The 25062-nt window shown below is 39.7% G+C and overlaps 1 protein-coding gene across 4 annotated transcripts in view; it reads left to right on the forward strand.

Moving 5' to 3' along the window:
* The first annotated feature begins 828 nt into the window (after positions 1–828).
* The window catches only part of TFDP2 (transcription factor Dp-2), a 162899-nt gene continuing 138665 nt past the window's right edge, over positions 829–25062 (forward strand). For 3 of the 4 annotated variants that reach the window (XM_030873314.2, XM_030873315.2, XM_030873316.2), the window contains exon 1: positions 1027–1160. The gene's annotated coding sequence lies outside the window, so the exon portion shown is untranslated. Of the gene's footprint in view, positions 1161–25062 lie in introns of all 4 variants that reach the window. The other variant, XM_060298528.2, reaches the window with a different exon arrangement.

Raw genomic sequence — 25062 nt, forward strand, 5'->3', positions numbered from 1 at the left:
CCCAAAGCATGTCCCAGCATGTGACATAGCTTATATTTTGCTTATTTCTTTTGCATATTGTCCTTCCCACCCCACTAAAATGTAAGCTCACACATGGTTTTCAGATAGGCACAAAATGTATTAATATTGAACTAAATGGACAGGTATTTAGGGGGTGGGAGCTGCGATTTTCTCTTCAGCTTCCACGTGACGTGGTGACCTGGCCCGGTTTGGATCTTACTTGCCTGTGTACTGAAGAAGCCACATGCCCAGCGGTCTCTAACCCCTGTCTGAATAATTTACCGCACACTCGTCCCCACACGTGGCCTCAATCACTCGTCCCCATGCCCCTCCATGCTGCTGCCCCGGAGGTGACCCATCAAGTGACTGGGGACGGAGTTGTGCTTGGGAACTAGGGATGACCTAGTTCCTCCTTTTCTAAGAGAGATGGGGGTTTTCCTGCTTGGGCCCGGGGGGATGGGGGTGGATGGAAAAGTCAAGATTCCCACCCAAGCCGGGGGAAGGGGCGGGGAAGGGTGTGTCTATAAATTTTAGGCCTCAGGCCTGTAGCCTGCCCCGGAGGCGGCTGGGGAGCCGCGTTGGCGAGATCCCTGCGGGGGACCCACTGAGAACCTGCAGTGGACAACCCAGGGACCCGGCACAGTGCCTGACGCCCCGCTGCTACACCTCGCGGCCCCCTCCTCTCTTTGGGAAGCCTCGGGGCGGGGTTTGTTTACTCCTCGCACGCACCGCAGGCCTGGCCAATCCGTGGGAAGAGGTGCCGTACGACATTCATCCCGAGGGCCAATCGGCGCTCACCGTGCTGCTCCGCCGCCAAAGCTCGCGCGGGGGAAGCGGGGCAGTGGCTTGGCCGGGCGAGGGCGGACGAAGCTGCCAGCGGACTCGGCTGCAGCCGCCGCCGCTGCTCGGTACGCGGGCGCGCCCTGACCCTTCCTCTTTGGGCAGGCTCAGGGGCGCGCGCGCGGTCGGCGTCCCGGGGCCTCGAACTCCAGGGCCTCGACTGGGCAGGCCGCGGATCGCCAGCCTGCCCGGCGTGCGAGTCGGCCGGGACCCGGCCGCCGCCAGCCGCGGGCGTCACTGGAGCGGCGGCGCCTTAAGACGTGCCCCAGGCTCGAAGAACAGCCCTGGGCGGTCGCCTCGTTTTCTGCAGCCAAGCGGCGGTAAGGTTCAGGGTGCGGGCGCGGGCTCCGTGCCGAGGGCCTCTGGACCCGGCCCGGCGTGTTCCTGGGCAGTTCCCCTCCCTGCGCCTCCGGGTCCCCTTGTCACCCCGAGTCCCATCTGTTTATTCCTACGCATTCTTCCAGGCCTGGCCGAGTAACCCTTGAATGTCTGGGGAAGAGAGTCGGAAACCGGAGACCGCCCCTCCCCCCCGGTCCCCCCCCCGCCCCCCAGCCACACACAGACACACAGAGCAAATTGGGGGAGGCACCGTCCCTGAGTCACGCCTCGTGGAAGAGAGGAAGGGCTGCTTTCTACTTTCTCGGTATCTTCAGCGGAGAAGCATGGCTTCTGTGTCTGGTTTTCCATCTCTACCAGGTGTATTTCAGAGTTCTAAAGCCTCGTGCGCTTGGAAGAGCCTCGTAGCCTCTATACGGGAACTTTTCTCACAAGTAGAGGGTCACTTTTGGGGCCCAGACTCCTTTGAGAAATTCCGGAAAGCCAAGGTCTCTCTTCACAGAAAAGGGTAAAGATTTTTATAGGCTCTTGCAGGGAGACAGTGCAACTAAGGGGATGAGTGCTCCGTCTCTGGTACCAGTCTCTGTTACCTGGCGTTGTGTGGTCTCAGTTTCTTCATCTGTAAAATAGTATCCACCTATTGAGGGTGTTGCCAGGAGGAAATGGACTAATCGGTGTCACCATTTGGAACAAAGCTCACCTCCTATTAATTGCCCTGCCCTGCTTGAGTTAGGCATTTAACTGACCCCCGTGAATGATGGTTTAGAAAACTTCCCCGTATTGTTTCTCTTTTTCCGTTGAAATGGTTAACAGGCTCATCCCTTTCCGTATTCACTGCTGAAGCTCCCTTTGAGGCTTTGAATACTTTTCCTCATTCTGGCTCTGAGGGCTCAGACTCCCTGTCCCACTTCTTTGCTCTCTTTTTAGTAAGTCAGTAGCTCATTCCCTTCCTTCCCCATTCTCCCCCAAATCTTAGTGTTGTGTTTTTTCATTTGATTTCTATAGCCTAATTTTTTTCTGGGCCACTTTTCTTTTCTCTTAATGGCTTGAAATCATCTTCACCTAATAGGTATAGTCGAGGTTATTCATCTGTCCTCTGTACGGTGTAATCATGACCCTACCTCTGTACAAAATTATACAGAAAATAATTTAGTTGATCTGATATTGCATGTTGCTTTTCCATTTCATTGGTTGGCCTATAATTTAGCTAAAGCTTTATCACTATCCTGTTACTGTAATAAATCTTTAATGGCAGTGTCCATTCTCAAGTAGCACCCGGAGAAAAATCAAATGCCGAGACCCCGGATTCTGTCACACTTCTGTGCTGGCTCTTGATGCATTTGTTATTTATTAGAACATCTTGTGCCTGGAACTAGAGTCTAGTCTCATGGCAGACATGGTGTCTGTAGCCCTGTTCTGGCAGTACAGTTGCAGTTTCAGCAATGTGGTGCTTATATTTAATAAAGGCCCGAGACTCATTAAACTCTTATTTTGGAGTTCTCTTTATGTCTAGTTGTTTAATTAAGAGGGAAAACAGAAGTTTCAAGCGTTTAATACTTCAAGTTACCATTTTGTGATCATGTACTTTTCCCCCCAACTCTTGGAAATGTGTCTTCCGACTGGCACCTTCAGGTTTTTCCCTTGTACCCCAAATTCTTAACTGTGAGCTATGTCCCCTCAATACAACTTGAAATTGGGTGCACAGATATGTTTATCCTTAATGTGGAAAGCATTTGTGGATGGAAATTATACATTAAAACAACCTGAAGGATTCAAAGATTGCTTTTTGTAATTAGGAATTGAAATGTGAATATACATTTGCTTTTTTTTTTTAGCATTGTAGAAAGACAGGCTTTGTTTTCTTGTTATTGATATTTTATGTTTTATGCATAATGCATGAGTCGTATATTTACATTGCACTTCACCATTTTTATTTATTTATTTTTAACATCTTTATTGGAGTATAATTGCTTTACAATGGTGTGTTAGCTTCTGCTTTATAACAAAGTGAATCAGTTATACATATACATATGTTCCCATATCTCTTCCCTCTTGTGTCTCCCTCCCTCTCACCCCTCTAGGTGGTCACAAAGAGCTGATCTCCCCGTGCTATGTGGCTGCTTCCCGCTAGCTATCTGTTTTACGTATCTGTTACGTGTATATATGTCCATGCCACTCTTTCACTTTGTCACAGCTTACCCTTCCCTCTCCCCATATCCTCAAGTCCATTCTCGAGTAGGTCTGTGTCTTTATTCCTGTCTTGCCCCTAGGTTCTTTATGATCTTTTTTTTTTTCTTGGATTCCATATATATGTGTTAGCATACGGTATTTCTTTTTCACATTCTGACTTTACTCTGTATGACAGACTCTAGGTCCATCCACCACACTACAAATAACTCAGTTTTGTTTCTTTTTATGGCTGAGTAATATTCCATTGTATATATGTGCCACATCTTCTTTATCCATTCATCTGATGATGGACACTTAGGTTGCTTCCATGTCCTGGCTATTGTAAATAGAGCTGCAGTGAACATTTTGGTACATGACTCTTTTTGAATTTTGGTTTTCTCAGGGTATATGCCCAGTAGTGGGATTGCTGGGTTGTATGGTAGTTCTATTTTTAGTTTTATAAGGAACCTCCATACTGTTCTCCATAGTGGCTGTATCAATTTACATTCCCACCAACAGTGCAAGAGTGTTCCCTTTTCTCCACACCCTCTCCAGCATTTATTGTTTCTAGATTTTTTGATGATGGCCATTCTGACTGGTGTGAGATGATTTCTCATTGTAGTTTTGATTTGTACTTCTCTAATGATTAATGATGTTGAGCATTCTTTCGTGTGTTTGTTGGCAATCTGTATATCTTCTTTGGAGAAATGTCTATTTAGGTCTTCTGCCCATTTTTGGATTGGGTTGTTCGTTTTTTTGTTATTGAGCTGCATGAGCTGCTTGTAAATTTTGGAGATTAATCCTTTGTCAGTTGCTTCGTTTGCAAATATTTTCTCCCATTCTGAGGGTTGTCTTTTGGTCTTGTTTATGGTTTCCTTTGCTGTGCAAAAGCTTTTAAGTTTCATTAGATCCCATTTGTTTATTTTTGGTTTTATTTCCATTTCTCTAGGAGGTGGGTCAAAAAGGATCTTGCTGTGGTTTATGTCATAGAGTGTTCTGCCTATGTTTTCCTCTAAGAGTTTGATAGTGTCTGGCCTTACATTTAGGTCTTTAATCCATTTTGAGTTTATTTTTGTGTATGGTGTTAGGGAGTGTTCTAATTTCATACTTTTACATGTACCTGTCCAGTTTTCCCAGCACCACTTATTGAAGAGGCTGTCTTTTCTCCATTGTATATCCTTGCCTCCTTTATCAAAGATAAGGTGTCCATATGTGTGTGGGTTTATCTCTGGGCTTTCTATCCTGTTCCGTTGATCTATGTAGCCTGCCCCGGAGGCGGCTGGGGAGCCACGTTGGCGAGATCCCAACTTTTTTGTGCTAGTACCATACTGTCTTGATTACTGTAGCTTTGTAGTATAGTCTGAAGTCAGGGAGCCTGATTCCTCCAACTCCATTTTTCGTTCTCAAGATTGCTTTGGCTATTCGGGGTCTTTTGTGTTTCCATATAAATTGTGAAAGTTTTTGTTCTAGTTCTGTGAAAAATGCCAGTGGTAGTTTGATAGGGATTGCATTGAATCTGTAGATTGCTTTGGGTAGTAGAGTCATTTTCACAATGTTGATTCTTCCAATCCAAGAACATGGTATATCTCTCCATCGATTTGTATCATCTTTAATTTCTTTCATCAGTGTCTTACAATTTTCTGCATACAGGTCTTTTGTCTCCTTAGGTAGGTTTATTCCTAGATATTTTATTCTTTTTGTTGCAGTGGTAAATGGGAGTGTTTTCTTAATTTCACTTTCAGATTTTTCATCATTAGTGTATAGGAATGCCGGAGATTTCTGTGCATTAATTTTGTATCCTGCTACTTTACCAAATTCATTGATTAGCTCTAGTAGTTTTCTGGTGGCATCTTTAGGATTCTCTATGTATAGTATCATGTCATCTGCAAACAGTGACAGCTTTACTTCTTTTCCAATTTGGATTCCTTTTATTTCCTTTTCTTCTCAGATTGCTATGGCAAAAACTTCCAAACTATGTTGAATAATAGCGGTGAGAATGGGCAACCTTGTCTTGTTCCTGATCTTAGTGGAAATGGTTTCAGTTTTTCACCATTGAGAATGATGTCGGCTGTGGGTTTGTCATATATGGCCTTTATTATGTTGAGGAAAGTTCCCTCTATGCCTACTTTCTGCAGGGTTTTTATCATAAATGGGTGTTGAATTTTGTCCAAAGCTTTCTCTGCATCAATTGAGATGATCATATGGTTTTTCTCCTTCAATTTGTTAATATGGACTTCACCATTTTTAAAGGCTATTTAGGTATATGAAAGTTCGTAGAATGTGGTGAGGAAACAGACTAAGCCAAAATTAAATTCATGACAAAAATAGTGAAGTAGAACCTAGTATTCTGACTTCTAGTCCCTTGTTTCTTAGTTTGTCAATCTTAACAATTAATCGGGACTAAAAGATGAGAAGGGAGAGTTTAAGATGAAGTCTTAAAGGCAGAGGGGGAAACTTTCTAATTTGGGCATTAAATATTAGTTATTTAGTAGTATATTAGCACCTCATCTTTTAATCTTTAAAATTAGGTATGTTTCTTTTAAAGATGAAATAGTAAGGCATTATTTCTTACAGTCAGAACTTACTTATAGTCAGTTTACGTTGTCGCTTGGCAAACTTGATTTCACTTTTTTCCTGAACCTGTCATCATATTTTAAGCTCTTATTGTAACATGTATCTTAATGTGTCTTAGAGGAAACTAGAAAGCATGAAGTTCAGTTCTTTTTAGATCATAAAGTTTTAAGCTGTAATCAGTTTTAAAGATTATTAAATATATTTGCCTCTTCATACTTGAATCTTTTCTGTTTTAATTTGGGATAAATGATTCTAAGGATGGGGCATGAATACATTAAAAGTAGATTTGTGAACCCTTGGAAATTTTATGTGCATTTGTATATTTTTCTGGAGAGAGGATTCATAGTTTCTGAGGCAAAGATATTTGGACAACTCTAATTTTTATAAAATTATTTCTTTTACTGAACTAGAAGTTATATCTTCACTGGTTTTAGTTCTGTCCCCTCTGTAGTGGGTTTTCAAATATTTGAAGATACTTCCTATACTCTCCTGATTCGTTTCTTTTCTAGACAAAATATTCTCAGTCTTTAACCTCCTCTAACGATTTTGTTGTTTTGATTTGCACCTCCTCAAATTACTTATGGCTCATTTGTGGGTTTGTGTCAGTTCATCCATATATTCTTCTTAAAAGTGTAGTACCCATAATTAGATATTAACCAGTAGAGAAGACCGTAAGTTACCTCTCTGATTTAAGATTAAGGGTAGACTTGCTTCTTTGGCAATCATGTGGCACTGTTAATTTACAATAATGTCCTGTCAAGAAGGCGAACTCTGGGGCTAGCCTGCCTGGGTTTAAATCCTGGTTCTACAGTTTATCAGCTGGGTGACCTTGAGTAAATTATGTAAACATTTTGGGGCCTCAGTTTTCTCATCTGTAAAATGGGGTTTATCATAGTACCTATCTGATAGGGTTCTTCTAAGGAATAAATGAATGCATATATGTAAAGCATTTAGAACAGTCCCTGGCATTTAAGTGCTATGTGCATTACCCATTATTGATTTTGTAGTCACCTAACATTCTTGAGTTGTTTTGTCCATGCTCTCCCAGTTCTTTAATAGAATATTTTTTGGTAGGACTTCATATTTATCCCGATTAAATTTTATCTTGTCAGATTGGTTCCAGTATGTTGACTCTAAAAAAAGAAAAAGTCTTGATTTGGTCATTCAATAAAAAAGTTTATTTGTTTATCCATAGATTTGATAAACTGTAATTTTGATAATGCTGACATAGCCTTCATGGAAATATTATTAAAATGTTGACTAGATGGGCCTAGGAGCAGAGCTCTTACCCTGCTAGAGACCTCATAATGTTGATTTTTAAAAACCCGTTAATTCTTTGATTCAAGTTGTTCAGCTAATTAGAAATCCAGCTAATTTATCATTATCTACCTCAAATAGTTTTAGGTTTTCACAAGGAAAATATAAGGAACTTTAACAATTGCCTTCCTAAAACCCAGGTCACTTTATATATACTTCATTAAAAAAAATCCTATCTGTTTAATAGCTGTCAAAAAAAAAAGAGCATTAATCTGTCATTACTCATCCTTAATGAAACTACACTGATTTCCAGGAGCATAGGTTGGTTATTGCTTTTCTGTGTTCATAGACTTCTCTCAGTAATGACTCTAAAATCTTGTCTAGAGTTACATTTAACTTTGGTGATCAGTAGTTGGCAGGATCCCCTTTCCCTAGCAGCTGCATGGACATTTCATCGGGAGTGACATACCTTGTTGAAGGTTTCCTTAGAGCAGTTAGGAACTCTCTTTAGAATCTTCTCATCTATATTGAGCTTTGGTTTCCATTAATTCATTGATTAAATTTATTAAGTGCACATTTTGTGCAAGATACCGATGCTCGTTTAACCCCATCCAATCTGAAGAGAACTTTTCTTGACAGAGATACCTGAAGCAAAAAGGTAATCCATGTCCGTTTCTTGCCATTCCTACTGTTGTTACCATAGTCTGGGCCTCCATTCCTTTTCTCTACAATAATAGCTTCCTTTTGACCTTCCTTCTTTGATCTTTTTCTGTCTCCAGTCCTTAAGCATTGCAGCCAGAATCATCTTTTTTGTTTTGTTTTGTTTTTTTGCTGGACTGCTCAGCATGCAGGATCTTAGCTCCCAGACCCATGCCCTCTGCAGTGGAAAAGTGGAGTCTTAACCACTGGACCACTAGAGAAGTCCTTCATGTTTTTTCCTTAAATTAATTAATTAGCTTTTGGCTGCGTGGGTCTTTGTTGCTGTGTGTGGGCTTTCTCTAGTTGTGGCGAGTGGGGGGGTCACTTTTCGTTGCAGTGCGCGGGCTTCTCATTGCGGTGGTTCCTCTTGTCGTGGAGCACGGGCTCTAGGCACGCGGGCTTCAGTTGTTGTGGCACGTGGGCTCAGTAGTTGTGGCTCGCGGGCTCTAGAACACAGGCTCAGTAGTTGTGGCGCACGGGCTTAGTTGCTCCGCATGCGGGATCTTCCCGGACCAGGGCTCGAACCCGAGTCCCCTGGATCGGCAGGCGGATTCTTAACCACTGCGCCACCAGGGAAGTCCCTGTTTTTAAAATGCATGTATTTCTTTAAAGTATTTTCTTCCCCACTGGAAAAATGTTTAATGATCTAATTAGATTTTAATTTTTGACTACTTTCCAACTCCCTTATTCTGTTTACTAGCCTTTTAAATTCAAGCCTCCCCCGCCCTCTTTATTTTTGACCTTACTTATTCTTAGAGATGATATGAACCATCAGCCAGATAGTAGGCATGGAGCAATGGTGATTCCTCAGCAGCTGGTCTGTGTGTGAGTCACTCAGCTGACAGATATGGAGCGCTTACTATCTTACAGGCACTGTGTGAGCCACTGAACTGACAGAAGAGCATGACATAGCCTCAGCCCTTGAAGAATTCTAAGTGCAGGGAAGGATAGAATAGGGGAAAGTATTTAGAAAAGAGAAATCTTTCTTTTTTTTTTCTTTAATACTCAAAAGCATAATAAGTTTATGTAACAGATTCCGTTTTATTTTGAAAAGAACCAAGTATGTTGTTGTTAAAGAATGAGTTTGTGGGACCTGCCTGGCGATCCAGTGGTTAAGACTCCGTTCTGGGACTTCCCTGGTGGCACAGTGGTTAAGAGTCCGCCTGCCAATGCAGGGGACATGGGTTCGATCCCTGGGCTGGGAAGATCCCACATGCCACTGAGCAGCTAAGCCCGTGTGCCACAGCTACTGAAGCCTGCTCTCTAGAGCCAGCGAGCCACAACTCCTGAGCCCGTGTGCCACAACTCCTGAGCCCGTGTGCCACAACTACTGAAGCCTGCGCACCTAGAGCCCGTGCTCCGCAACAAGAGAAGCCACCGCAGTGAGAAGCCTGCGCACCACAACGAAGAGTAGCCCCTGCTCACCACAACTAGAGAGAGCCCACGCGCAGCAACAAAGACCCAACGCAGGCAAAAATAAATAAATTAAAAAAAAAAATACATAATCACTATGCTCACAAAATGTTCCTACTTGTAAAGACTTTGTAGCTTAAAATGTATCAATTAGTGCAGAATCATTTATCTAACAGTTTTTCCAAACTTTCTTTAGCCTAGAAATGATTTTATTGACTGCTATTTGTTAGTTGCATATGTTCTTTTTCTTCCAGTTTTATTGAGATATAGCTGTCAAAAGCACTGCAGAAGTTTCGGTGGACAGCATGATGATTTGTCTACATACATCGTGAAGGGATTATCACAATAAGCCTAGTGAATATCCATCATCTCATACAGATACAAAACTAAAGAACCAGAAAAATATTGTTCTCCTTGTGATGACAGCTCTTAGGATTTCCTCTCTTAACAACTTCTGTACATGCTTCTCATTGCAGTGGCTTCTCTTGTTGAGGAGCACAGGCTCTAGGCGCGCGGGCTTCAGTAGTTGTGGCGCACGGGCTCAGTAGTTGTGGCACACAGGCTTAGTTGCTCCGCGGCATGTGGGATCCTCCCGGACCAGGGCTCGAACCCGTGTCCCCTGCATTGCGGTGCACGGGCTGCTTACTGCGGTGGCTTCTCTTGTTGTGGAGCACGGGCTCTAGGTGCGCAGACTTCAGTAGTTGTAGCTCGTGGGCTCTAGAGCACAGGCTCAGTAGTTGTGGTGCACGGGCTTAGTTGCTCCGCGGCATGTGGGATCTTCCTGGGCTCGAACCCATGTCCCCTGCATTGGCAGGCAGATTCTTAACCACTGCGCCACCAGGAAAGCCCCATGATTATGTATTTTTAAGTTGAACACATCAGTGTTCAAAGGTAACAGAATATATTACCTGTGGAGACATTCTGAGAAACATACACTGAAAATCTTTGTGAAAAACGCCGTAACTTCTTCCATTGACCTTAACATTTGAGCAAATACTTGCTAACTTAATTAATTAGTAAACTAGTTAATTACAGTGTAAAAGCAGCTAAATATTTCTTATAAATGAGCTCTTTCTGAAGGAACTTAAAATATTCCTTCTTCCCAAGTCAAATTATTTTCTTTTATTGTTATTATATCAGATCCATCAGTATTCTTGGGATAATCTGGACTATTAGATACTACAGCTCTAAGATCTGTTCCGAGTTATTAATTTCATAGGCTAATTGAAGTTACACACTGGGGGAAATGTTCAAGACAATTGAATTTCTTCTCTTGACATAAGCGACATAAAATAGGAATAAATTTGAAGAAACTGAAATACTAAGCAAAAGCATGTGAAACTAATGCTAAGGAAAAGACTTTTTAGAAAGGGGTCACTACCTACAAAACCCTTCTTCCCAATAAAAGAAAGTAATTTCAAGTGAAATGAGAAAGACCATAGTAAGTAAAGAAAATAAGAGATTCTAATATAAGCAGCTCATTGAAAAAAATGAAATCCTGTTTACAAGGCTGTTCTTTCATAACCTACAAAATGTAAAAGACCACAACATATTTTCTAGGATTGATTGAGAAAATAAAGATCCAAAATCTGAAAGCTTTGTATTCATTATGAATTTTAATGGCTTACTTTGCGAACACTGACAATGTGCTGAGGACCTCATGTAGTCCTGCCCAGCAGTGTGTGAGATAGGTTTAATTGTTTTTCATTTTATAGGTGAGGACATAAATTGTTTTACTGGGATTAGAAAGAGAGTGGTGGCAGAGCTGGGGCTCAAACATGAATCTGTCTGACTGTAGTGCTAGCCACTCCACTATATTACGTCACTGAAATGTTTAGGCCTTTTCTTCCGTATTTGGCTGTACAGCAGATATTAGCACAATCTTGTAAATCACCTATACTTATGTTAAAAAAAAAGTTGGGCTTCCCTGGTGGCGCAGTGGTTGAGAGTCCGCCTGCCAATGCAGGGGACACGGGTTCGTGCCCCGGTCCGGGAGGATCCCACGTGCGGCGGAGCGGCTGGGCCCGTGAGCCATGGCCACTGAGCCTGCGCGTCCGGAGCGTGTGCTCCGCAACAGGAGAGGCCACAACAGTGAGAGGCCCGCGTACCGCAAAAAAAAAAAGAAAAACCCGCAGTGAGGGGCTTCCCTGGTGGTGCAGTGGTTGAGAGTCCGCCTGCCGATGCAGGGGACACGGGTTCGTGCCCCGGTCCGGGAGGATCCCACGTGCGGCGGAGCGGCTGGGCCCGTGAGCCATGGCCACTGAGCCTGCGCGTCCGGAGCGTGTGCTCCGCAACAGGAGAGGCCACAACAGTGAGAGGCCCGCGTACCGCAAAAAAAAAAAGAAAAACCCGCAGTGAGGGGCTTCCCTGGTGGTGCAGTGGTTGAGAGTCCGCCTGCCGATGCAGGGGACACGGGTTCGTGCCCCGGTCCGGGAAGATCCCACATGCCGTGGAGCGGCTGGGCCCGTGAGCCATGGCCGCTGAGCCTGTGCGTCCGGAGCCTGTGCTCCGCAACGGGAGAGGCCACAACGGTGAGAGACCTGCGTACCCCCTAAAACAAACAAACAAAAAAAACAACGCAGTGAGATACCACCTCATACCTATTAGGATGACGCCTATAAAAAAAAAAACCAATAAAACAAAATAACAAGTGTTGGTGAGGTTTGGAACCTTGGTTGGTGGAGAAATTGAAACCCTTACCCTGTTGGTGGTAAAATTTATAAAATGGTACAGCCAGTGTTGAAAACAGTATAGACGTTCCTCAAAAAATTCAAAGTAGAATTACTATGTGATCCAGCAATTCCACTTCTGGATATAATACTCAAAAGAATTGAAAGCAGAGCCTCAAAGAGATATTTGTACACTCATGTTTACACCCATGTTTATAGAAGATAGAAGCAACCCACGTGTCCATCAATAGAGGAATGGATTAGCAAAATGTAGTATATACATACAGTGGAATATTGTTTAACCTTAAAAAGGAAGAAAATTCTTACACATGCTATAACATGGATGAACCCTGGGAACTTGTTAAGTGAAATAAGCCAGTGACAAAAAGACAAATACTGTATGATTCCATTTATATGAAGTACTTAGAGCAGTCAAACTCAGAGAGACAAAGCAGAATGGTGGTTGTCAAGGGCTAGGGGGAGGGGTGAATGTGGAGCTATTATTTAATGATTATGTAGTTGCAGTCTTTCACGATGAAGAGAGATCTGGAGGTTGGTTATACTGCAGTGTCAATGTACTTGATGCTGCTGAACTCTAAACTGAAAAATGGTTAAGATAGTAAACTTTATGTTACGTGTATTTTACCACAATTTTTAAAAAATCTGAAAAGAGTCCATCTTTACCCAATGATTGGGGATGCCAACTTTGTCATATACTAAATTTCCATTTGTATTTAGGTCTAATTCTGTACTTTCTATTCTGTCCACTGGTCTATTGGCCTATTCGTGCATCTGTACCACAATGTTTTAATTATAGAGGCTGTATAGCATATTTTAATATCTGGTAAGGTTATTTTCCATTCATAGTTTTTCTTTTCCAGTACTTTCCTAGTTATTCTTGCATGTTTGTTTTCTATGTCAACTTTATTTTTAAAAATTTTTTAAAAATTATTTATTTATTTATTTGGCTGCGTTGGGTCTTCGTTGCTGCGCGTGGGTTTTCTCTAGTTGTGGCTAGCGGGGGCTACTCTTTGTTGCGGTGCGCGGGCTTCTCATTGCGGTGGCTTCTCTTGTTGCGGAGCATGGGTTCTAGGCGCGTGGGCTTCAGTAGTTGTGGCACACAGGCTCAATAGTTGTGGTGCACGGGCTTAGTTGCTCCATGGCATGTGGGATCTTCCCGGACCAGGGCTCAAACCTGTGTCCCCTGCATTGGCAGGTGGATTCTTATCCACTGCGCCACCAGGGAAGTCCCTCTATGTCAACTTTAATATCAACTTGTCTAACTCTATAAAATGGGTTGTTAGTATTTTTATTGGGATTACATTGAATTTATAAATTAACTTAGGGAGAATTTATATCCTTATAATGTTCAATTGTCTTATCCAAGAACAGGGTATGTCTTTCTGTTGTTCAAATCTTCTTTAGTATTGAAAAATTTCCTTGTTTTTTTTTTTAAAAAAGCTTTATTGCATTATAATTATCATAAAATTCACCTTTTAAAGTATATGATTTGGTGGTTTTTGATATATTCACAGAGATGTGCAGCCATCACCACCACCTAATTCCAGAACATTCCCAGTAACCCGAAGAGAAACCTGTGCCCTTTAGCAGTCACTCCTCATTCCCTTCTCCCTCCAGCCCTGGGCAACTACTAATTTACTTTATGTTTCTTTGGATTTGCCTCCTCTGAATAGTTCATATAAATGAACTATTCATGTATAATATCTAAATCATATTTAAATTAAATCATACAACATGTGGCATTTTGTGACTGCCTTCTTTCACTTAGTGTAATATTTTCTAGATTTATACATAGTGTAACGTAACAATACTTCATCTCCTTTTTATTGCCAAATAATATGCATTCCGTTGTATAGATATAGTCCTTTTTATTTATCCATTCATCAGTTGGTAGACACTGAGTTTGTTTACGCTTTTTGGCTATTATAATAATGTTGCTATGAACATTTGTGCGCAGGCTTTTGTGTAGACATATGTTTTCAATTCCCTCATACAAGTTTTTATACATTTCTTGTAATTTATTATTATTTAATCTTTCCTACTATTGGACTTTCTTTACCCTTGTAATCCTCCTAGTGTTTACTGATTTTTGTGTTTTTCTGTATTGATTTTGTTGCTGTACGTAAGTTAAACTCGACTGTAGTTTAACATATTGTTCCTATTATCTGGCTTTGGTGTAAGGGTTATACTCAGCTCATCAAATGAGGCATTGTTTTGAAGAGAATTCTTTGGAAAACAATGTGTATTCTCCCATTTTGGGGGCAGGTCGGTACATATGTCTCTTAGACCACACTTACTAATTGTGTTGATGAAATTTTGTGTATACCCTTACTGACTTTCTTATTTTGTCTGTTCGACTCATCATTACTGAGAGGTGTATGTTAAAATCTCTTTTATAGTTGTAGATTTCTCAGTTTCTCCTTGTAAATTTGTCTTTTTTCTCTTTATACATTTGTGAACTGTTATAAAATACATTCAAATTTAGAATATTTGTGTCTTCCTGCTGAAAAGAACCTTTAATCGTTACATCCTCTTTATCCTCTATAATGCTCTTACTGTGAAGACCATTTGTGTGTTTATAGAGTCACATTGTCTTTTTTCATTCTGTTACTTTCTGTGGAGGTATGTGTTAGATACTGCAAAGAGCAGTTGGATTTTGTTTTCCATTTTATTGTTTATTTTAAACCCAATGTGACAGTCTTTTTGACTAAGGAGTTTATTTATGTATTTGCATTTCTTTCTACCATCCATTTATATTGCTTTTTCTGTGCTGCTTCTGTCTTTCTATCCTACCAGCTTTTGATAATTCCTTTATACTGTAAGTGGTTGCCGTTACGTTGTTAGTGAGCATATTTAATTTAACACAGTATTTTCTAAACAGCACAAGGCCCTTTAATTCTGATCAAATGCCTCCCTTCTTACATTATTGTTGTCCAGGCATATTTCCTCCTGTTCTTCCCCCCACTTTCTTCATCTTCTAAAATTATTCAGTATAACTGTCATACAGATGATGTATGTTTATATATACTCGTACCTTTTTTATTTCTCTTCCTTGAATTTCTTTTGCATTTTCAGTTTAGTTTTCCATTTTCCTGAAGTATATCCTTTGGATGCCTCTTTATTGAATGTCTGTTGAAGGTAAACTCACTGGAAGTGTCTTTTATTTCACGCTTATTTTTAGGTGAAAACTATTCTAAAATAGTTTAGAATTCTAGTTTGCTATTATTTTCCCTTAACACCTTGAGGATATCACTTCACCGTGTTTTTGCTTTTACTGCTGCTGAGAAGTCTTCTGCAGTCTAATTGTCATTTGCTTGTAGATAATCTGTTTTTCTCTCTGTGTTCTTTTCCCCAGTTTTAAAAAATTGTAGTAAAATACACATAACATAAAGTTTACTGTGTTAACCATTTTAAAGGATACAGTTCAGTGTCATTAAGTACATTCATATTGTTGTGCAATCGTCACCACCATCTCCAGAACTCTTCGTCTTGAAATCTGAAACTCTGCACCCATTTTCCCCTTCTCCAGCCCCTGACAGCCACCATTCTACTTTCTGTCTCTATGATTTTGATTACTCTAAGTAGTCATATAAATCATAGAATCATACAGTATTTGTCTTTATGTGATGGGCTTATTTCACTAAGCATAGTGTCCTCAGAGTTCATCCATGTTAGAGTACGTGTCATTATTTTCTTCTTTTTTAAGGTCGAATAATATTCCATTGTATGTGTATAGGTAGCATACTTTACTTATCCATTCATCTCTCTATGGATACTTGGGTTACTTCCGAATTTTAGGTGTTGTAAATAATGCTGCTGTGAACATGGGTGTACAAATATCTCTTTGAGACCCTGCTTTCAGTTTTTTCGAGTATATATCCAGAAGTGGAATTTCTGGATCACATGGTAATTCTAGTTTGAATTTTTTCAGGACTTCCATACTGTTTAAACTCCACACTAGCTGTACCATTTTATATCCCCCCTGGCAGTGCACAAAAGTCTCGACTTCTGTACATCCTTGTCAACGCTTCTTGTTTTGAGAGTAGCCATTCTAATGGGTGTGAGATAGAACCTCACTGTGATTTTATTTTGCCTTTTTCTAATGATTAGTGATGTTGAGTATCTTTTCATGTACTTGTTGGCCTTTTGTACATATTCTTTGGAAGAAAGTCTATTCAAGTCCTTCGCCCATTTTGGAATCGGGTTGTTTGGCTTTTTTTTTTTTTTTCTTTTTTTGGTTGTTGAGTTTTAAGAGTTCTCTGCATATTCTGGATGTTGATCCCTTGTTGGATGTACGATTTGCACATATTTTCTCCTGTTCTGTGGGTTGCTTTGTTACTTTGTGGATAGTGTCTTTTGATGCGCAGAATTTTAAATTTTTCATGAAGTTCTGTTTGTCTGTTTTGTCTTCTGCTGCCTGTGCCTTTGGTGTCATTCTCTGCTTGTTCTTAAGATCTCTTTATTTTTAGTGTTTTGCTGTGTCTGGATGAATTTTTTTTTTAATTGGAGATCATTATGATACCTGAATCCGAGGATTTTTAGGAGACCTCTTTTTCCCCTAGTTTCCAGAGCTAGATAGAGACATTTTCTTGTCTTTGCTGGTGGTTGATTTCCTTCTCCTCCCTTAGTCCATCCTTTCGCTGAGAATGTTTGAAACGGGGTGGAAAAAAAAAAAGAAAGGGAGTGGGGGCCTTAATTCCAACTCTTCACTTCATGTGATTCCCAAAGCCTCGTCTCTTGTCACTTTAAGGCCATTAAAACTTAAAAGTTTTGGTTATTTGTGTTGACAGATTCCTCCATGGCAGCTGAAAACTTTGCTTTCTTGTGAGCTTAGCATTTGAGAGAATATGTATTTTAATTTATCCAACATTTCTAGATATTTGTTAAGGTGAAGTTTACAGACCCTTTAGTTCACTGTGTTACCAGAAACAAATATGTCCTTTTGGGGGTATAATTTCTTTCTTTCTTTTCTCTTTTCTTTTTCTGAAATTCCCTTTTAGTTGGACATTCTAGATTTGTGATTCTTATTTTTTTCTAATTTTAAAAAGCTTTTTGTTTTAGTTTGTAGATTTCCCACTCTTCCTTTGCTTTCTTTCTCTTTCTCCCCTTCTTTTCTTTCTTTCCTCTTCCTTCCTTCCTTTCTTTTCCTTCTTCTGTTTTGTTAATTCAGTCTCTATTTCATGTTAGAGACTTTCCTCATTTGTTCAGTAAACTTTGGCCATCTGTTTAAAGAGTGAGACAGTAAAAACTCTGTCCGTGGGGAGTTGTTAACTGCAAGTCTTAATACAGGGTGATGGAGTGATTGAGGGTCTCTTCTCTTGGGTCAGATTCCCTGTGGAGGAATCTCCTAGTCTCCTGCTTGATTGGCTTGTGTTCTGGAAGCTGATTTGGGGAAGAGGGCTGGGGTCCACTGTTCAGCATGTGAATCTTAATTTAATCTCTTTGTGGTATGCTGTGACACACAACCCCTGTGTGTACCTGGTTTCTACATCCTGTCTAGTTCAGTGTCTTAAGACTAATCACTTGTCTCTTGCTAGGGTGCAGGAGAAGCAGTTTCTTGGCTACATGATAAGGCTTCTGGGTGAAACCTGTTCCTTATACAGCCTTTCAACCAATTTTCCTATTTTCAGCCCCGACCCAGATGTCTCCATTCTTAAGCCTTTCTGTTGTGTTTGCAGCTTATTGGTTTCATGCCCTCACCTGCCCTCACGTGCATATAGGGTTTGGCTTGTTCTGTTTTACCAAGCCAAGTTCAGCTACCCTCTATCTAGCTTCAATAAGCTGTATTTATGTCCCTGATGTTTCCTTTCATGCTACATATGTATATGTTTTTTAAAAAATATTTATTTATTTGTTTGGCTCTGCTGGGTCTTAGTTGTGGCATGCGGGCTCTTACTTGTGGCATGCGGGATCTAGTTCCCTGACCAGGGATGGAACCCGGGCCCCTTGCATTGGGAGCGTGGAGTCTTAACTGCTGGACCACCAGGGTAGTACCAATATGTATATTTTTTTGATGGTTTTATCCTTTTTTAGTCCTTTAGTTTTCATTTTAGTGTAGTTTCAAAAGAGAATGGATATAAACCTGTGTTTTCATATTTAACAAAAGAACCTTATGGACAACTGCATGTAAAAGAAAGATATTAGAACATTTTTTCACACCATATACAGAAATAAACTCAAAATAGATTAAAGACCTAAATGCAAGCCTGGAAACCATAAAAATCCTAGAAGAAAACATAGGCAGAACATTCTTTGACATAAATTGTAGTAACATATTTTTGGATCTGTCTCCTAAGGCAAAGGAAACAACAGTAAAAATAAACAAATGGACCTAATTAAACTTAGAAGCTTTTGCACAGCAAACGAAACCATCAACAAAACAAAAAGAGAACCTACTGTATGGGAGAAAATATTTGCAAATGATATGACTGGTAAGGGATTAATACCCAAAATATATAAACAGCTCATACATGTCAATCTTAAGAACAAACAACCCAATCAAAAAATAGGCAGAAGACCCAAACAGACATTTTTTCCAAAGAAGACATACAGATGGCCACCAGGCACATCACAGGATGTTCAGCATTGCTAATCATCAGAGAAGTGCAAATCAAAACCACAATGAGATACCACCTCACACCTGTCGGAAATGCTATCATCACAAAGACCACGAATAACAAATGTCGGCCAGGATGTGGAGCAAAGGGAACCCTTGTACACTGTGAGTGTAAATTGGTGAAGCCACTGTGGAAAGCAGTATGGAGGTTCCTCAAAAAAATAAAAATAGAACTACCATATGATCCAGCAATTCCACTCATGTGTATGTATCTGAAGAAAATGGAAAACACTAATTCAAAAAGATGCACGAACCCCAGTGTTCTTAGGAGCGTTATTTACAGTAGCCAAGATATGGAAGCAGTCTAAGTGTCCATCAACAGATGAGTAGGTAAAGAAGATGTGGTACACGTCAATGGAATACTACTCAGTCGTTAAAAAGAATAAAAATTTTCCATTTGCAACAACATGGATGGACTTGGAGGGTGTTATGCTTAGTGAAATAAGTCAGACAGAGAAAAACAAATACTGTATGACATTATTTATATGTGGAATCTAAAAGATGAAGTAGTGAATATAACAAAAATGAACCAGACTCAGATATAGAGAACAAACTAGTGGTTACCAGTGGGGAGAGGAAAGGGAGAAGGGGCAAAATAGTGTTAGAGGATTAAGAGGTACAAACTAATGTGTATAAAAATAAATATGCTACAAGGATATATTATACATCACAGGGAATATAGCCAATATTTTATAATAATTATAAATGGAGTATAATCTTTAAAAATTGTGTATCGCTATATTGTATACCTAAACTTATATAAAATTGTAAATCAACTACGATTTTCAAGCAAAAGGAACCTTATAATACGTTTTAAATATGTTGTATTCACTTAAAATAGTATTGTTATAAATTCAGGAATTTCTTCTATCTTCCTTTTCCACTAATGTTTATTTCAGTTTCATATCTTGGGTGAAGAGTAGAAGGATAGGTAAATATAGGCACGAATGCAGAAGGGCAACAGGACAGAGACATAGAGAAAAGGAAAAACAGGTCTCTTAATAAGACCTTGAGAGACTTAGATGTAGGTACCAGTGAGACTTTAATGAAGTAATAGTGCCATCTTCTGGCTTTTTAAACCCTGTGTTCCTGTAATTTTATCTTGGAATCCCACATGTCGCTACATTGCACTTTGTGTCAGATATGGTGAATTTGGTCTTGTTTAGTTCTCTACCTTATTGTAGAAAAAGGCTTTTCTTTACATAGGATTTGATTAGAATACAATAATTCTGGTTTTTCAAGCTCCTTAAGCGAGGATTCTATCTAAAATGTTACAAAAACCATACCCTGACTCTGTACTTCAGATATTATTTCTACTTATTTTTTGAAAGCAGTATCGTTTCTCTCTCTCTCTCTTTTTTTTTTTTTGGCTACATTGGGTCTTCATTGCTGCCCACGGGCTTTTCTGTAGTTGCGGTGAGCAGGGGCTACTGTTCATTGCGGTGCATGGGCTTCTCATTGTGGTGACTTCTCTTGTTGCAGAGCACGGGCTCTAGGCATGTGGGCTTCAGTAGTTGAGGCACGTGGGCTCAGTAGTTGTGGCGTGTGGGCTCTAGGGCACGTGGGCTTTAGTAGTTGTGGTGCACAGGCTCAGTAGTTGTGGCTTGCAGGCTCTAGAGCGCAGGCTCAGTAGTTGTGGCGCATGGGCTTAGTTGCTCCACAGCATGTGGGATCTTCCCGGACCAGGGATCGAACCTGTGTCCCTTGCATTCGCAGGTGGATTCTTAACCACTGCGCCACCAGGGAAGTCCAGAAGTACTGTTTCTGTATGAAGGAAAATACAGAATTAAAAATTAAATTGATGTGTTACATAGGTACTTTGTGTTTGTAGGAAAAATACAGAATGTATAAAGGATGTAAGTAGCTCATCTTATTATTTCATTAAAATTGATCAAAGAAAAGAAAAATGTGTTCTTCCCACTCTTTGCCACATGTCCAGCCAGTTCCTTGCCTAGGAGGTAGTCTTTTTATACAAATGCTAGTATGCTTCACGTACTTCTCTTTAACTTGCTTCCTTTCACTGAAAGGTTTACATTGGAGGTCATTCTTTATTAGTTCACAATGTGCTCCCTTATTTCTTGTTTTAGGCCATGATTTGTTTAACTAGTCTAATATTGGTAAACAGGGTTTGTCTTAACTTTTGCTATAAAAGTGACACCATAGTGAGTATCCTTTATATCTATGGTTTCACATGACCCTAGAAAAAAACCTCATGGGATATATACATGTATAATTTTCATAGATATGGTGAAGTTACCCTGCATGAAGATTGTACCTATTTATTCTACCACCAGCAAGTATGATAAAGTCTGTTTTCCCTCCTTTTTCTCGGTACAGTATACCAGTGTCAATATTTTTGATCTTGTGTATTACAGCTTTATTTTGTATTTCTCTTATGAGAGAGGTTGAATATATTTTATGTTTAAAAGCCATTTGTGTTTTCTGTTATGTATTTTTTACCCATTTTTCTTTAGACTCTATTTATGTTCTGTTTATTTATAGGAGCTTTCATAGGTTAGAAATTAACTCTTTTTTTGGAATGTGAATTGCAAATACTACTTTCCAGTTTATTTTTCTAATGACTTGCATTGTGGTGTTTTCTTTAAATATAAAAAAATGTAGTCATATCAGTTTTCTTCCTTTGATGACTCCTGGGTTTGGGTTCATATTTTAGAAGAGGTTTCCACACAGATTAAAAAATCAAGCTCCCATGTTTTCTTCTAACACCTAAAAAATTGCATTGGATTTTTTGATCCGTCTGGAATTTGTTTCAAACAAGGTACAAATTATGGCTCCAATTAATTTTTTTATATAAATTTATTTTGTTTTATTTATTTGTTTTGGGCTGCGTTGGGTCTTTGTTGCTGTGTGGGGGGCTTTCTCTAGTTGCGGCGAGTGGGGGCTACTCTTCATTGAGCTGCGTGGGCTTCTCATTGCGGTGGCTTCTCTTGTTGTGGAGCACAGGCTCTAGATGCGCGGACTTCAGTAGTTGCAGCATGTGGGCTCAGTAGTTGTGGCTCGCGGGCTCTAGCGCGCAGGCTCAATAGTTGTGGCGCACGGGCTTAGTTGCTCCACGGCATGTGCGATCTTCCCGGATCAGGGCTCAAACCCACGTCCCCTGCATTGGCAGGCGGATTCTTAACTGCTGTGCCACCAGGGAAGCCCTCCAATTAATTTTTTTAAGATGATTACTCAATTGTCTTTTATCCTATTGCTATTTATTGAGTAATCTACCTAAACCATTTATACCTAACTAATATGAAGTGTCAACTTTGATATATACTAAATTTCTTTGTAGATTTAAACCTATTCTTGCACTTGTTTTTTGGGTCCATCCATCTATATGCTTTTGCATTTACAGTATATAACATTTTAATTGTTGTAACTTTATAACTGGTTTTAATAATTAGATGGGGCTAATCCTTACTCTGTATTTTCCAGAATTTGTGTGGTTGTTTTGCTTACTTTTCCGTGTAAAGTTTTTTGTTTTTGTTTTTGCTCATCCCCTACTTTATTGTCTATTCATTAAAGAAATTTTTTTTATTGTGGGTAAAATACACATAACATAAAACTTACCACTTTAAGCCATTTTTACTATGTAGTTCATCATATCTGTAACTCTTCATCTTGTAAAACTGAAACTCTATACACATTAAACAGCAGCCCCCCATTTCCATCCCCTGTCCCCCAGCCCCTGGCAACCACCATTCGGTATACATTCTGACTCTGTGATTTTGCCTCTACTCTGAGTACTTCATGTAAGTAGAATTACAGTATTTGTCTTTTTGTGACTGGCTTAGTTTGCTTAGCAGAATGTCCTCACGGTTCATTCATGTTGTAGCATGTGTCAGAATTCCCTTCCTTTCTAAGGCTGAATAATATCAGCCTGGGAGCAGATAAATTGAGAACCTGAACAAAATGGATGATTATCCGGGAAAATATAAACTACCAAAAACTACCTCCAGAAGAGGTAAAAAGTCTAAGCTGTCAGGTTACCATAGGAAAAATAAAGTTGTCAAAGGGTTGCCCATCTAAAGAGCAACTGGGGCCGTACTCTTACAAATAAGTTCTATCAATAAGAAAACATTTTAAGTATTTATTAGTAATTATTATTAATTTTGACTACTAATGCCTTTTAAGCAAATGCTAAAATATGCTTTTAGAAGATTTGATAAGGTTTAACATGCATTCATTATACAGTCTTATTAAATTCTCATTATAAATATTTAATAAGAGAAAATGATTAATATTTAGTAAGATTACATTTTATGAAGAATGCATATGGAATCTTATCAAATGCCCTTTCAGCACCTATGGATATATTTTTCATTAAGTATCATTAAAGGAACAGTCTGATTAAAGAATAATAAGAAAGAATGTCTGTTATTACCACTCACCACTATTATTTAACATTGTACTGCAGAAATCAGCTAGTGCAATCAGAGAAAAGAATGAAGTATATAAAGTGGCTGAAGAGGTAAAGTAATCATTACTTACAGATGATCTGACTGTTTACAGAGAAGCCCCAAGAGAATCAACTGGAAAGCTCTTTCAAACAAGTGATATGGCAGATTACAAATTTCATACTCAGAAATTCACAGCTTGCTTTCTTTCTTTTATTTATTTATTTATTTTTTGCGGTACGCGGGCCTCTCACTGTTGTGGCCTCTCCCGTTGCGGAGCACAGGCTCAGTGGCCATGACTCACAGGCGCAGCCGCTCCACGGCATGTGGGATCTTCCCGGACCGGGGCACGAACCCGTGTCCCCTGCATCGGCAGGCGGACTCTCAACCACTGCGCCACCAGGGAAGCCCCTCAGCTTTTTTAAAAATGGGAAAACGAGAGTGTTTTGTATTACTTGTATGTGCTTAAAAGAAATCTGGGGCAGATACAGTAGAAACAAAGTACTTTGACTGTCCATGCAGGGGTATAAATGGGGCAGATGGGAAATAGGCAGATGGGCCAACAACATCAGGAGAATAACATTTCACTGTACACCTTTTTGTACTTTCTGGCTATCTTCTTTTTAAAAATTAATTTATTTTTAAACCAGTGTTAAATAAATCAAATTAAAAATATGTGATAGCTCTAAGTTGATAGAGGGCTCATATAAATAAGACAAATGTTCTTTTTCTAAAAAAATATATTTATTTATTTATTTGGCTGTGCTGGGTCTTAGTGGCGTCATGCGGGATTTTTGTTGTTGCATGCAGGCTCTTTAGTTGCGGGATGTAGGCTCTTAGTTGTGGTGTGCGAGATCTAGTTCCCTGACCAGGGGTTGAAGCTGGGCCCCCTGCATTGGGAGCGTGGAGTCTTAACCGCTGGACCTCCAGGGAAGTCCCAAGACAAATGTTCTTACCCTCTGCCATTTTTCTAGAAGTCTCTTTTAATTAATTAATTAATTAATTTTTTATTAATTTTTATTGGAGTAGAGTTGATTCACAATGTTGTTAGTTTTTTTAATTAACTTTTATTGAAGTATAGAGAAGTTGATTTTAGATTATTTTAAACTATATAACAGTTTATATTCTTCGCCATTTATATACAATACAAACTTTCTTAAATGTTTTTAAAATCTTAAATTACTTTAAAATTAAAACTGCTTGGAACTCATCTTTTTATGATATCATGGAACATGTATGTAGTAGCTTTATTGCAAATTTTGGTTGTATATGACCTTGTGCAAGTTATTTAAGCTGACTCAGTTTTCCCTCCTGTAAAATGGAGGTAATAACTACTCTGTAGGTTATTTTGGGTAATTATATAGTAAGTAGCTCTTGTGATGATGCTGGATATAAAATTGTTTCATTTCCATTTGGATATAGATGAAGTATTTATATAAGAACAGTGCTGTTTTTTTGTTTTTTTTTTTTTTTTGCAGTACGTGGGCCTCTCACTGTTGTGGCTTCTCCCGTTGTGGAGCACAGGCTCTGGACGTGCAGGCTCAGCAGCCATGGCTCACGGGCCCAGCCGCTCTGCGGCATGTGGGATCTTCCCGGACCGGGGCACGAACCCATGTCCCCTGCATCGGCAGGCGGACTCTCAACCACTGCGCCACCAGGGAAGCCCGAACAGTGCTGTTTTAAATGAGGATTAGAAACTGTACTGTTTTCTTCACTGATTGCTTCCTTTTTTTTTAAGCTTTTTTAAAAATTAATTTTATTGGAGTATAGTTGCTTTACAATGTTGTGTTAGTTTTTACTGTACAGCAAAGTGAATCAGTTATACATATACGTATGCCCAATCTTTTAGATTTCCTTCCCATTTAGGTCACTACAGAGCATTGAGTAGAGTTCCCTGTGCTGTACAGTAGGTTCTCATTACTTACCTATTTTATATAATCAGTTGCTTCCTTTTGATTGCCTCCATTTTTCTTTTCTTCTTGGACCCTTAGGTGAAGTGAACATTTTACACTTGCATAGTTTTTTGTACAATACTTTGTCTGTAAATTATATTAATACCCAAGTG

This window comes from Globicephala melas, chromosome 4 (genome assembly GCF_963455315.2).
Source record: "Globicephala melas chromosome 4, mGloMel1.2, whole genome shotgun sequence".
Lineage (NCBI taxonomy): Eukaryota > Metazoa > Chordata > Mammalia > Artiodactyla > Delphinidae > Globicephala > Globicephala melas.